The 15,928-nt window shown below is 45.0% G+C and overlaps 1 protein-coding gene across 1 annotated transcript in view; it reads left to right on the forward strand.

The window, feature by feature from the left end:
- Nucleotides 1–8,960: 8,960 nt before the first annotated feature.
- VILL (villin like) overlaps nt 8,961–15,928 on the forward strand; it is a 156,069-nt gene continuing 149,101 nt past the window's right edge. The window contains exon 1 of the mRNA XM_073581476.1: nt 8,961–9,115. The gene's annotated coding sequence lies outside the window, so the exon portion shown is untranslated. The remainder of the gene's footprint in view (nt 9,116–15,928) is intronic.

Consider the following 15,928-nt stretch of genomic DNA (forward strand, 5'->3'; position numbering starts at 1 on the left):
GACGAGCTCCTCACTGCTCAAGTTCCCAGCCCTGACTGACTGTCCTTCTCCCAACTGTCAGTACTCACTCTCTACAAGCTCCTGCCCCTACTCCTCTTTCACCACCCACACCCTCTATCCAGCTCTCCCCTGGCCATGAGAGGACTGGTGTTGAGTGCAAGTGTCAGACTCCTGGGTAGAGACCCCTTCTTACCCAAGAGTTGGGTACCACACCTCTGGATGAGGTGCAATACCTCTGTGGCGACTGAACCACATTTGTAACCTGGATGAGCTGCAAAGAGATTTCAGTAAAATTCTGCATTGTGAGTTAAGCTTGGACTTGTCTTTATTTGTATGCGAGTGACCCAAGGGAACACTGAAAAACTGAGAGAGGACCTTGCCAACACTGTGAGTACTGATCATGCCATGCAGAATGTGAAGCACCTTTTTCCTGTGATGGGAGACCAGGGCACAACTGTTCCAGAGAGTTCGGCCATGATTATGGCCCAGTGCTTCCCTCACATTTACATCATACAGAAAAACCAAGCTAAGAAAACCAAAACAACCAGGCTATGTGCATATCAAGATAACAGAGTGATAGACAAATTGGAAAAAAGATCCAAATGAATAAAAAATAAACTCCTTGCTGAGAGCCTTGGGCAGGGCTACCTTCTATTTGAACGCCTGAGTCTCTGGCATCCCCTGCCAGTCAATTAGTTTTTGCTACCTGACTAGAGCTCTATGCTTGCTTCTGCTGGTTTCCTGATTTCTCCTGTTTTCTAACTTCAGCATGAATTTTGACTATCCTCTTGCCTTACAATTTTGATCGTGATGTGATTTCTTGACTCTAAAGGGGGTTTTACACTAAGCGATATCGCTAGCAATATCGCTATAACATCACTGGTTTTGTGACGTTATAGCGATATTGCTAGCGATATCGCTATGTGTGATACTTACCAGCGACTGGCTCCCCCGCTGCTCATCGCTGATCGCGCGAGAATGTCCGGCTCCATTTCTCGTCGTCTGCTTCCTGCTGGGCTTCCTGCTGTGACGTCCAGCGACGCGTGGAGGCGGGCGGGAGGACGCAGGATCGCTGTGTGTGAATGGTAAGTATCGTGCGCTGCGTCGCTGCTGCATCGCTGTGAGATCTTTCTGTATGAAAGCTCACTAGCGATCATTTAGCGATGCACCAGCGATCCTGACCGGGTCGGATCGCTGGTTGGATCGCTGGTGCATCGCTAAATGTAAAAGGGCCTTAACCCTGCTTGGTGAACCTTCCTGGCTCTGTTTCACTCCTTTGGAAAGCAGCCCTTTCAAGAAAGCTAGCCACTGGACCGCATTGCTGGTTCAGATTCTTATACATGGTTTAAAGGGTGATGGTGAGGTTACCCCTGGAATCTGCCCGTTGATGCGGTTTGTGACAAGTCTATACAAGGCAGCCTTTTCTTTTTTTTTTTTTCCAATCAATTTTTATTGTAGGAAGTTACATTACAAATAGGAGAAATTCAGGTATCATTGGCAATAATACACAAAGAGAACAACGCTGTAACACGTGGTAGTAAATCCTTTGATTATGATTCACATTTCCTATCACACCACCAACAATCATGTCCGTTGCAACTTTTTTTTTGGTTAATCAACACCCAATACGTATAGAGTCAACCTACCAATTTACTCTTTAATCCTCAAAACGAGGGTTCCAAACAACTAGAACCAGAGAGTAAGAAAGGAAGATAAGAAAAGGGAGGGGAGAAAGAGGTGGGGGGGGGGGGGGAGAACCATGGATGGTTGCAAAGATGCAACCAGGGAGGGGGAGGGGGGAGGTAGGGAATTAGATGGCGTTCCGGGGTAGCCCGAGCAGTAACAACAACAGAGTTATAAACACCTTGAATATTGACATGTGGTACGGATGAACTCCCTGCGTAACACTCTCTTTGACCCTATTTGACCCATTTTATTAATCTCAGACAGTTTGCCCTGGAAACAGATGCCTGACAGGGGATGCATATACAGAGTTTAGCCACGTGTCCCAAGTCTGAAGTATTTTGTTTTTGGCGCGGATGGAGTGAGCCAGACAGAACTCGTATTAGCATTGGAGATTAATTCGGTTATATAGTTCAACTAATGTAGGTGTCTTTGGGGATTTCCAATAGCTACTTATGCAATATCTGGCAGCAACTAGAATGTGAACTAATAATCCCCTCGATTCCCAAGAGAACTCCTCTATACCCACGTTTAGCACTGCCAGACCCGGATTCGGATTAATAGGATTGCCTGTCAGCTCACCCATCAAGCCAAACACCTCCAACCAGAAGGAGAAAACCTTGGGACAATCCCACCAGCAGTGACCAAGAGTACCCTTTTGGAGGCAGCCCTTCCAACAATGTGGCGAATAATTTGGGAGGAACTGTGCTAAGTTGGCTGGGGACCGATACCATCGCAGGTGTACTTTTTTCAGTTGCTCCAGATGATTTATACACTTGGAATATTTTTGGATATTTGCTGAAGCCGAGTGCCAGTTTGAAGGAGAGGTAGAGACACTCAACTCCACGTCCCATTTATTCATATAAGGAGATTTTTGCTCTTCAGGGGGGTTATTGAGCCATTTGTATGTTGAGGAGATACCTTTGGATTTAATTATCTTTTTAAATACCAAGGCCTTTGTTGTAGGTAACAGAGGATTCGACTTTGGAGGAAATTTAGAGGCCAGAAAATGACTAATTTGGATGTGTTGATAGAAACAGCCCTTTAAAGAGGGGTGTTTCCGTACTATTTCATTAAAGGGGTTAACACCCAAATCAGAGTATAGATCCGCCAGCACTGTAATGCCCGATCCCTCCCACCTGGCCAGATTCAAAAAGGGTATTTGAGATTCCAACGACTTGAGGGAAATCTCTGAAAGAGGAATCTGAATCTTATGAATCAAGTCATTTCGCCAGACCTCCAGGGAGGCTGACATGGTGGGAACACACGGGGAGAACCGTGAACGGCTCAAATATTCTGCTTCCATCATTCTTCTGACCGAGCCCTGGCGGGACAGGAAATTTTCAATCTGAGCCCATCTATGTGAATTACCTGGACGCCACCATTCCTTTAGTGATTCAATTAGTAAGGCTTTATAATATGCCGTTATGTTTGGGGTGCCCAATCCCCCTAAGTCATATGGGGGATATAACACTTTACCTGCGACCCTAGCCCTTTTATTACCCCAGACAAATTTGTTAGTCAACGATTGAAGTTTCATCAGGGTTTTGTGAGAAATTTTAATGGGTAGGCATCTGAGCACATACAATATTTTGGGTAAGAAAACCATTTTAAAGGACTGTATCCTGGCCATCCAGGACAACGATATTTTTTCATATCTTCCCAATTCCTTTTCTAAATTTTGGATCAGAGGTTCCAAATTTTCTTTAATTAACATCTGCGATGGTGTCAGCTTAATACCCAAATAAGGTATCCCCCTGTCGCACCATTTGAATTGAAAGGCCCCCTCCAGCACACTCCTGGCCTCCACCAGTACATTAGATGGCAATATCAAAGACTTTGCCGCATTAAGCTTATAATACGACACTTTCGAAAAGTTTGATAATGTGTTCACCACTGCTGGAATCGAAACTACAGGGTTAGAACAGGAAATTATCACATCGTCTGCGTATAGACCAAGTTTATGTTCAAATTCCCCAACTCTTATACCAGAAATGGCTATGTTTTTTCGTATAGCTTCCGCCAGAGGTTCTACCACTAAAGCAAAAATAGCGGGAGACAATGGACACCCCTGGCGAGTGCCATTACTTATTTGAAATTTAGATGACCGAAACCCCGATGCCAACACTGACGCATTTGGGTAAGAGTAGAGAGCTAGAATGGATGACTTGATTTTCCCCAAGAACCCGAATTTTGTTAGAACTCTCTCCAGGTACCCCCAGTGCACCCTGTCAAAGGCTTTTTCAGCATCAAGAGACAGGAATGCACTGGGTCCACCCGATATCTCCACCAGTCTAATCAAGTCAAGCATCCGTCTGGTGCCATCCTTAGATTGCCTGCCTGTCACAAAACCAACTTGATCTGGAGCCACTAAGGCCGGGATCACTTTATGAAGTCTATCCGCCACTAGTTTGGCATAAATTTTTACATCACAATTTAGGAGTGAAATGGGCCTAAAATTACCAGGGGTGTCTGCAGGTTTCCCTGGCTTGGGTAGCGTGATAATAATCGCTTCTAAGTTGTCTGGGGAAATTGACCCTTTATTTTGCCAAAAATTGAAGGTTTTTAACATAAAGGGGGACAGAGTGGAGGTAAATTGTTTGTAATATTCGTATGGCAGCCCATCAGGGCCTGGGGCAGAGTTAGACTTAGTCATTTTGATGGCACCTAGGATTTCATGTGTAGTAAAGGGAAGATTAAGTTCCTCTAATTGCTCATCTGAGACCCGGGGAAGATCCAGGGTGTCTAGAAAACCCTGTATATCCACTTGAGTCGGCTGTGACGTGTTGGAATCATATTTTAGATTATACAGGGCCTCATAATATTTCGCAAATGCTTCTGCTATTTCAATGGGATGTCTAGTGATTGTTCCGTTTGGGTCCCTCAGGAATTCTATTTTAGATTGGATCTCACGTTTTTTCGTCCTTCTTGCCAATAAGGACCCCGCTCTATCCCCCATAGCATAAAATGTCGATCTATTTTTTTTTAAGATTATGTTCGTATTTTTGCAGGAGTAGGGATCTTAGTTGGAATCTATGGGTTACAATTTCTTTAGTCAAGTTAGGGGTTGCTTTGGCTTTATTCAGGGATTCAAGGTGATGAATACGGGTTAATATATATTTAATATCTGCGTCTTTTTTCCGTTTTTGGATGGAGGCTAGTTTTATGAGCTGCCCCCTGACTACTGCTTTATGAGCAGCCCACAGGGTCTCGTCAGAAATTTCCCCATTATTATTAAGTTTGAAATATTCTGTTAACACTGACTCTACTTCATCATGTACCTTCTGCCTACCAAGCAAGCTAGTATTCAGTCTCCACCTGGGGGAATTTTGAACATTAAAGCCATCCTGAACAGACAAAGAGATCGGCGCATGATCTGTCCAAGTGATTAAACCAATATCAGCTGCAACACAATTACTTATAGATTTGCTGTCGACCAAAAAGAAATCAATTCTACTGTACGAGCGATGCCTGGAAGAGAAGAATGTATAGTCTCTTTCTGATGCGTGTAAATATCTCCAGATGTCATGAAAATGGAATTCATTGATGAGATGATTAAGTTCCTTAGCATGTGAGATGTTGATGTTGGAGCAATCCATGGAGCGTATAACAGGTATATTAAAGTCTCCACAGATGATTTCCGCCCCTGTGGCAGTATCTTTGAATGCTTGGAAAAATTTCCTAGCAAAGGTCAATTGTGATGAATTTGGGGAGTAGACCGTTGCCAAGGTATAAGGGACGCTGTTGATATAACAAGACAAAATAATATATCTTCCATCCGCTCCATAACTGACATTTATCAATTTAAAGGCCACTGAGTTCTTTATTAAAATGGCCACTCCTCCTCTTTTTTTTTGAGTCATTAGCAAAAAAGGCGTGTTGAAACCTGGGATGAAGTATCCGTTTATTATCTGTGGAAAGAAGGTGGGTCTCCTGAATGCACGCTATATCACAGTTAGATGCCTTCACCTCTCTCCACATCATTGACCTTTTTGCTGGGGAGTTGAGTCCGTTCACATTAATAGACAATATCTTAATTCTCATATTGGAGCCACAGGGGGGGTTTGAATTCCTAGGAACGCCAACAGGGATGAGAGGGGTTAGACCAACAAGGAATTGAAAGAAATTTCCGAAAAAAATTAAGGAACATTTGTGAGAAGAGGAACAAAAACAAAAAAGTTCCATCAACACCGGTTTGCCCCGAGTAGGGTGACCGGAGTATAACCGCTCGCCATAGGCGAGAACATCAGGGGGGCTACGTGACATCCCGTGTCACAGGAGCAGAGACAGCAGGTGCCATAAGCAGGAAGGAGTCCCAGCTAAGTTGCTGACCATTCAGGGTTAATCCTGTCTGGAGATCTTCTTTGATTCTCCCACCCGCCAGGGTTTGGTGGGTGGGCTATTCCCCAGTCATCCAGCAATTTGCCCAGCTGAGAAGGAGTATGACATATGTAAGTGCCTCCGTCTTTGAAAATTATCATCCTCACCGGAAAACCCCACTTGTACTTGATGTCTTGATCTCTAAGGAGTTTAGAAAGGTGGGCGAATTCTCTTCTTTTATTAAGAGTTGTAGCAGAAAGATCTGGGAAGATTTTTAGTCCCATGAAAGTGTCTGGCAGGGCTGGACTTTCCCTCAGTGTGTACAGCACAGCTTCTTTTGTTTTATAGAAATGAAGTCTAGCCAGGACATCTTTAGGCAGAGCTGGATCTATGCCTTTGGATTTAGGGACTCTATGAATTCTGTCCACTATCAGGTCTCTAGCGTCCCATCCAGGGAGTATAAGCTGCAGAAACTTGTGGAAGTATTCATGGAGCTCTTTATCTGCTACAGATGAGGGAATCCCTCTGATTTTTAGGTTATTTCTTCGGGATCTGTCCTCTATATCACTGATTTTAAGTTTTAGTGCCTCCACCTCCTTTTCCAAAGCTGTGTTAGCGTCTATCAGATTGTTATGTGATGTTGCAAATTCAGCCATTTTAGTTTCTACATGCTCTGTGCGATCACCCAGAGACCTGATTTCCTCCTTCAGCTCTCTGACTATTTCTCTGAGATCACCCTGTAGGGAAACCCTCAGCGTTTTCAGCAGAGATTGCATTGTTTCCTCTGTCAGAGGAATGCCTGTATTGCCTCTCATGCAGCCTGTATCTCCTTGTGAGGAGTGGGAAGACGCTGAGTGGGAAGCCAGCGCCATCTTGCTTGGTGAGGAGACTTCCCTATCCCGGGGGTAGAAGTCTGTCAGCTTGGCTGGAGTGCCAGTTTTTTTAGGCCTCAACTTAGGCATCGCTGAGGGCTGGGGTTACTCACACCTCCTGTAGCTGGTAATCCTGTTATCTGTGAGCTGATAAGAGCTGGTTTATCCTGCTGAAGCACAGAGCTCTCCTTTCAAGCAGCCGTCGCCATCAGCGTGCAGGCCACGCCCCACAAGGCAGCCTTTTCAATATCAATTGTGTACCTCTGTTCAAGTCAACCTATTACCTCAAGTAAGACTGAACACCATTAAACTTGTTGCCTCATGTAACACTGTGTAACAATCAAGCTGGTTGCCTCTGTGTGAGTCAAGTTATTGAACTTACAAATTATTATTATTTATTATTATAGCGCCATTTATTCCATGGTGCTTTACATGGAAGGAGGGGTATACATAAAACAAGTACAATAATCTTAAACAATACAATTTGTGACTGGTCCAGGAGGAGAGAGGACCCTGCCTGCGAGGGCTCACATTTACAAGGGCTGGGTGAGGCTACAGTAGGCGAGGGTAGAGCTGGTCGTGCAGTGGTTTGGTCGATCGGAGGCTACTGCAGGCTGTAGGCTTGTTGGAAGAGGTGGGGTTTTAAGGTTCTTTTTGAAGGTTTCCACGGTAGGTGAGTGTTTGATATATTGTGGTAAAAAGTTCCAGAGGAGGGGTGATGCGCAGGAGAAATTTCGTATGCGATTGTGGGAAGAGGAGATAAGAGAGGAGTAGAGAAGGAGATCTTGTGAGAATTGGAGGTTGCGCTCAGGTAAGTACCAGGAGACGAGGTCACAGAAATGTGTGCTTTTAACCCTCCACTATCCCCAGAGATGGTTCAACACTCTACCTCTACCACTCTACATTGTATTCTATTCAGAGGGGCATACCATAATGATTTCACTTTTATGACAGGTCGGCAGACCTCAACCACAAAGTTCATTTCAACCTTTGTTACAAACTTGATGACTTATGCCTAAGGGAAGAGTCACACGGCCGTATAGCTCGGATGATGGACTGGACGTCGGCTCTCCTGACTCAAGAGTGAAAGCTGCGTAGAAACACATACTGTCACACTTGGGTCGGGAGAGCCGACGGCCTGTCCATGCTTTGCGTTGCGATCCTTGTCCGAGTAAGGCTGGTTTCACATTAGCGCTTTTTAAGCGCACGCACGGCCGGGGGTAGCTCCGCCCCCGAGCCGGCTCTCTGCCCGGCGAGCCTGCCCCTTGCTTGTAGCGCCGCCTCCTAGCGCACAGCGGCGCCTGCGATCGGCGCACCCTATCTTTAGCATAGGGTGCGCAGATCGTGCGCAGGCCGTGCGCTAGTTGCGCTTTGACCTGCGCTGCGCACTTCTGACGGTGCGCCGTGCGCGCCAAAATCAAACTTTTCAGATTTCGGCGTGCTCGGCGCACCGTCAAAAGTGCGCAGCGCAGGTCAAAGCGCAACTAGCGCACGGCCTGCGCACGATCTGCGCACCCTATGCTAAAGATAGGGTGCACCGATCGCAGGCGCCGCTGTGCGCTAGGAGGCGGCGCTACAAGCAAGGGGCGGGCACGCCGGGCAGAGAGCTGGCTCGGGGGCGGAGCTACCCCCGGCCGTGCGTGCGCTTAAAAAGCGCTAATGTGAAACCAGCCTAATATGACCCTGTGACTCTTCCCTAAGATTAATCCTCTGACACAATATGGTTAATTGCATATGTAATTTACAAGGCAATTCTCATTATAAATGATGATTTGGAACAATTGCTTCATGTAAATGACAGACAATAAACATGAAGCACTAATATAGTAATAATCCCTGTGATACCAACAAATTTACAGTTTCAGAAACAATCCACTTCCCATATTTCGCAGTGTCTAACCTTCATGTAGTGTTACGAGCTGTGATTTTTTCCGTCTTGTATATCATTTACTAACGCAGTTAACTGCTTCGTATCATTTTAACAGTGCTACCTTCGCATTCTAACTTAAGGACTACAAATTACTCATTGACTCCCTGAGCAGCACATTCTCCCCCCTGGCCTGTGGGTAGGGTGCTCGGTAGGAGAATTCTGGGTGGGTTGGCCCAGCATGTAGGAGGATCACTGCAGGTAAGCCTGGGCTCAGGTTACAGGTTTGGGAACTGTGACAAGTAAAGGTGACAACACTGGTCCCGACAGAGAGACCGCGCAGAGACGAAATTATATTCATTTTGTAACTAAGGTAAGAATTTCCTACTTTTCTTGTTACATTATTACTTGAAGTGTTCTCCACTGCCGTGCTGGGAATAGGAAGCATCATCCTTCTCCTTCCCTGAGACATTGCCCTGTGAACACAATCTTTCTATAAAGGTTTTGCAGCATAATCAAGGATAATTTGCTATGTTATATAGAAAGAATGTAATAGGAATAGCTATAAGGATTGCCATGAGAAAGTGATAAGTCAATTATAAGGTTTGCTGGTAGTTTGGCCAACTATCATTTGCAAGGGGAGACAGATATGAAGGGTGTTTCCGTATGTGACTCCTTGCTGAAGCATGTAGAAGAACCACCACCCTATCGCCCTAGGAGATGTATATCGTACAGGCAGATCTCTAGCTCGATATGTAGGTTGGATGGAAGGTTTACTTGAAGTTGGGCGTTTGCGGGACGATGTTGGAGACTGATAAAGTCATACTGAATCTGATTACTTTCAGTTATTGATTCATGGGGTGTACTTAATTTATCACGCCCTGCTGCAGCATTTTGGCCTATTTTTTGTTAAATAAATAATTAACGTACACTGTAGTTTGTCATGTGTTGTTCACCTGAGGTTTTATTTACCTAATTTTAAGACTTTCTTAGAATCAGATCATTTTTTTAATTATATCCAGATACTTAAAATCATAGAACACAGTGTACTTAGTTTTCATCATGAACATATTTTCTGCTGTTGCCTCTCTTGCCAATCCATATATAGACCCTAAATCAGTAAGGCTTGGGCTACATGGTGAATTTGGTTATACAGGTCAGATAGCCAAATAATGCTCTGTGCTGCTGCTACATCATAGTGTAATGCAAGGAGAATGGGTCACATTGCAGCCTGTAGGGTACTGCGACCATGGCAGAGAACGTCAGAACCAGTTGGATTTTTTGTGACCTGCTTACTGCAGTACCCTGGGGTCACAATGCAAACCTGTTTGCCTACATTACACTGCGATATAGCAGCAGCATGGCGAGATTATTGGTTACTTATCCGGTGTCACAGCCCATATCGCTATGCAGCCAGAGGCTAAATCTGCCATGATTATGCTCCTGACCCAAAACCGTACAGTGCTCTGCAAAGGTTTAATTTGGAGTGTGTTGGGTGGAATATGTCCAATGTGCATATATGTAATGCCTCTAACATTGGAAGTTCCCTTTAAACAGATATACCAAAATACCATATAATTTATAGGAGTTGTATGGCCTTGAGGTACTGTGAATCCTCACAGTGTGCAGTGCCCTCACTGTCAGGATACTCCATTGCTGGCACTGAGATCTGGCGGGTGTGTGCCCATATAAGCGATCAAGTGCCGACTAGATGTGTGCGGAATTGTTTAGTACAAGTGAAATGAGCACGGCCGGACACACCCAGTCAGAATGTGGCTGTAAGTATGCAAATTGCAAATCGCATTCTTGTGGTCACGTGACTGTCCACACTTGGTGCCGAAGAAGCAGGAGAGAAGAATGAAAAAAAACCCGACGTGGGGTCCCCCTTATATTTGTAACCAACCCGGCAAAACTCACAGCTGGGGCTGCTATTTTCAGGCAGGTAATGGGCCATTGATCTTGGCCCCCACAGCCTAAAAAAGCAGCCCCAGCTGCCCAGAAAAGGCGCATCTATAAGATGCGCCTAATCTGGAGCTTTGTCGGGTTCTTTCCACTTGCCCTGTAGTGGTGGCAAGTGGGGTTATTAAGGGGTTCATGCCACCTTTCTATTGTAAGGTGACATTAAGTCCGGGATAGTAATGGAGAGGTGTCAATAAGACACCTATCCATTACTAATCCTGTAGTAAGTAAAGGATTAAATATATAAAGTGCTCTCAGTGAGAGAAACAAAATAGGAATCTTGTGGTTATGATACCTTTTAATGGCTAACAAATAATAGTAAATGATGTTACAAAGCAAGCTTTCGGGACTGCTTACGTCCCTTCATCAGGCTGATATAACAAAATATTTGAAGAAACCATATGAAGGGACGTAAGCAGTCCCGAAAGCTTGCTTTGTAACATCATTTACTATTATTTGTTAGCCATTAAAAGGTATCATACCCACAAGATTCTTCGCATTTTCTGGGCAGCTGGGAGCTGCTTTTTTTTTACTGTGGGGGCCAAGATCATTGGCCCCTTACCAGCCTGAAAATAGCAGCCCCCAGCTGTGAGTTTCGTCGGGTTGGTTACAAATATAAGGGGGACCCCACGCCAGGATTTTTTTTTAAATTTTTCTCTCCTGCTCACTGTTGCCGGCAGAACAGGAGAGAAGAATGACAGCCGCAGTCAGCACCAGCCGCAGCGGAACAGTGCTTACAGTAGCACTTCTTCCCCGGCGGCCGTCCGTGTGGTCCTGATGCGGCACACATGTGGCACACGGTTGCCACACATGTGCCACACAGAGGTACCACGTATCCACACTGACACACGGAAACGGAAAGCTCCAGTACCTTTTTTTCTGGTAGCATAATTATCTGGACATGTGAAACTGCCCTAATAGAAAGTTTTAACTGCTGGTAATAAAACAAGTAAATGTGTTCGGGAAGATGTCGAGCGTGTACACACCCAGCTGAGTTTGGCATAGTCAAAGCTGAACATTTCTAAACAAATATTTTTTCTCCTCCTCCCGCCTTGATGCAACGAGTCACTATTTTTATACCGGTATTCAAGGTAACAGCTGTCGTCACATTATAGGAGAAAGACTGTCTTTCCTTGAAAGCTAACTAAAGAGACTTAAAAAATCAATGACTTTTACTTCCCAATAGAAAATCGTGAGTCGTGGCGACTGAAAGCAAAGCTGCCGGTCTGTTACACATTAACGTCTATTCTTCACATTCACTGCAGTCACCTTGAGTAGAATGTCAAGAAAAATAGTTAATTCCCTTATTACAGGGAGCTTTTGCCGACTTGTGATCTACATATTATAATATATACTGTAGTTAAAGGCACATCCGGGAGTCAGGCTTTAAATGCAAATGTAAGGTCAGTGCAAGCTTTAGGCTACTTTCACATTAGCGTCGTGAAAGGCGTGCACAACGGGGGCAGCGAATGCAGTTTTACAACGCATCCGCTGCCCCATTGTAATGTCCGGGGAGGAGGTGGCGGAGTTTTGGCCACGCATGCGCGGTTGAAAATGGCGGAGATGACGCACAAAAAAACGTTACATGTAACGTTTTTTTGGGCATCGCGGCCACCAAAACACAACGCATCCGTCGCATGATGGATGCGATGTGTGGCAATGCGTCGCTAATGTAAGTCAATGGAGAAAAAAACGCATCCTGTGGGCAACTTTGCAGGATGCGTTTTTCCCCAAAAAACAACGCTAATGTGAAAGTAGCCGTACATGTAATTATCCCCTCTATATACACATATAAGGCTGGGGTCACACGAGCACATAAAAAAATCAGCGCCATTCTCATCCAGATAAGTGGGAGGATTGTTTTTCTCACTTATCAACCGTATGTCTTTTTTACTCAGCAGCTATTAATCTTTTACAAGACCATTTACAATTTCCTATGCTACAGAACTGTAATATATCCGTAAAACTCAGATATCATACTGATGGTCCGTATGGCATGCCATTTTTCAATCGCAACCATCAGATTTCGGAGTGATATCGCAGCATGCTGCAATTTTTTTATCACACAGAATACAACTGAAAAAAATGAGGGTCTGCACTGTCTCATAGAATAACATTAATCCGATCCGAGTACTACCACTTTTTTTTATCGGATTGCACTCGTCCAAGTTATACGCTGGTGTGAGCGAGCCCTAACGTTGATATATCCAACAAATTAGTGTTAAAATGTCTTTAATCTACCAGTTCTGGTGACATGTCTTTTTTTTTTCTCAGAAATATCCTGTGCCCTTCCTCTGTAAATTCTCCTGATAATTTCGGAATAAATTGACACCTGGGTGTAACCAATTAAAGGTGTTATTGGAGCGCCCTCACTCACCAGGGCCGTGGGGTACTCGGTACCGGGCCGGTTGATCTTCTCAACGGGGGGTTGTCACGGCAGCGGTGACCCGGTCCGTGGCCCTGGGGCTCCATTACACAAGGGGTTGTTTCAGTGTGCTTATGGTGGTGAAAGTTTATAAGTGATTCGAGACGCCACCTGTGGTGTTTGGCAATGAAGATGTAAGCCGACGCTGCAGACAGATCCTCTGGGACAGATGGTGTGGTGCAGCAATGATGTTATAGCCCTCCACAGACAGGGCTGGAGTCCCAGGGCAAAGTAGGTGAAGTGACACATAGATGGTGTAGTGTCAGGCGCAAGGGATGTAGCAGTGCTGGACGGGTTGGCGCAGGAATAAGTGGAGGACACAAGGGCATGTAGTTCCAAAGCTTTACTCACAGTCTGCTGCAGGTACAGGTGCCCGCATCCGTGTCATGTCCTCCGGGTCAGGGACTCAGTTAACCTCCAGGTAAGATGAAGTACTCCTTTCCAACACTCCGCCAACATACAGTGGGGAAAAAAAGTATTTAGTCAGTCAGCAATAGTGCAAGTTCCACCACTTAAAAAGATGAGAGGCGTCTGTAATTTACATCACAGGTAGACCTCAACTATGGGAGACAAACTGAGAAAAAAAAAATCCAGAAAATCACATTGTCTGTTTTTTTTTTCATTTTATTTGCATATTATGGTGGAAAATAAGTATTTGGTCAGAAACAAAATTTCATCTCAATACTTTGTGATATATCCTTTGTTGGCAATGACAGAGGTCAAACGTTTTCTGTAAGTCTTCACAAGGTTGCCACACACTGTTGTTGGTATGTTGGCCCATTCCTCCATGCAGATCTCCTCTAGAGGAGTGATGTTTTTGGCTTTTCGCTTGGCAACACGGACTTTCAACTCCCTCCAAAGGTTTTCTATAGGGTTGAGATCTGGAGACTGGCTAGGCCACTCCAGGACCTTGAAATGCTTCTTACGAAGCCACTCCTTCGTTGCCCTGGCGGTGTGCTTTGGATCATTGTCATGTTGAAAGACCCAGCCACGTTTCATCTTCAATGCCCTTGCTGATGGAAGGAGGTTTGCACTCAAAATCTCACGATACATGGCCCCATTCATTCTTTCATGTACCCGGATCAGTCGTCCTGGCCACTTTGCAGAGAAACAGCCCCAAAGCATGATGTTTCCACCACCATGCTTTACAGTAGGTATGGTGTTTGATGGATGCAACTCAGTATTCTTTTTCCTCCAAACACGCCAAGTTGTGTTTCTACCAAACAGTTCCAGTTTGGTTTCATCAGACCATAGGACATTCTCCCAAAACTCCTCTGGATCATCCAAATGCTCTCTAGCAAACTTCAGACTGGCCCTGACATGTACAGGCTTAAGCAGTGGGACACGTCTGGCACTGCAGGATATGAGTCCATGGTGGCGTAGTGTGTTACTTATGGTAGGCCTTGTTACATTGGTCCCAGCTCTCTGCAGTTCATTCACTAGGTCCCCCCGCGTGGTTCTGGGATTTTTGCTCACCGTTCTTGTGATCATTCTGACCCCACGGGGTGGGATTTTGCATGGAGCACCAGATCGAGGGAGATTATCAGTGGTCTTGTATGTCTTCCATTTTCTAATTATTGCTCCCACAGTTGATTTCTTCACTCCAAGCTGGTTGGCTATTGCAGATTCAGTCTTCCCAGCCTGGTGCAGGGCTACAATTTTGTTTCTGGTGTCCTTTGACAGCTCTTTGGTCTTCACCATAGTGGAGTTTGGAGTCAGACTGTTTGAGGGTGTGCACAGGTGTCTTTTTATACTGATAACAAGTTTAAACAGGTGCCATTACTACAGGTAATGAGTGGAGGAAAGAGGAGACTCTTAAAGAAGAAGTTACAGGTCTGTGAGAGCCAGAAATCTTGATTGCTTGTTTCTGACCAAATACTTATTTTCCACCATAATATGCAAATAAAATGAAAAAAAAACAGACAATGTGATTTTCTGGATTTTTTTTTCTCAGTTTGTCTCCCATAGTTGAGGTCTACCTATGATGTAAATTACAGACGCCTCTCATCTTTTTAAGTGGTGGAACTTGCACTATTGCTGACTGACTAAATACTTTTTTCCCCCACTGTATGTGCCTTTTCTGAACGTCTCCCTCTTAGCGCCTTTGAGTGAAGTACTCACAGTACTGAGTTACACTGGAGTTCCTCCTGTCAGATGTTCCTAAAAATCCTACTTGTACAGCAGACAGCTGTAGCCTACTTCGGGGACTCCTACCTAGTCCCGGCTAACTATCGTTGCTGTTGTGCCCCCAAGTCTTGTGTGGGAATAAAGTGGTGACAACTTCTATTCCTCCGGTGTCTGCTGCAGGACCATTAGTATCAGGGCCGGACTGGGACTAAAATTCAGCCCTGGCATTTGAAGTTACACAGGCCCACTAGTCACATGGTGACTATATAATATCTTTGTACACTTGTAGGCTACAAGAAGTGAGAGATTAACACGACTATATAACATGTAGTCAGAGCTGTGCCCAGTATTTCAGCTCAGTCCTATTTATTGCTTTTAGGTACAGTACTCCTCCCAAATCTCTGTCCCCTTTTGTATGCACGGTGACAGAATTCCTGGCAGAACTGCTCTCTATTGGGCAACCAGACCCCCTGGTCATAGCTGCCCCTATCATACCCCCCAACTTTTGAAGAAGGGAAAGATGGACAAAGACCGCTGCAAATTTTGGCCACGCCCAGCCACACCCATTTCACAACTAGTCACACCCATGTCCACACCTAATCGCACCCATTTAGCACTGCTGATCACACTGACTGGTACTGAGGGCACAGTGGCTGGCATTATGGGCACACTGAC

This window comes from Dendrobates tinctorius, unplaced genomic scaffold, assembly GCF_039654945.1.
Source record: "Dendrobates tinctorius isolate UK_male_01 unplaced genomic scaffold, ASM3965494v1 ptg000070l, whole genome shotgun sequence".
Taxonomy (NCBI): domain Eukaryota; kingdom Metazoa; phylum Chordata; class Amphibia; order Anura; family Dendrobatidae; genus Dendrobates; species Dendrobates tinctorius.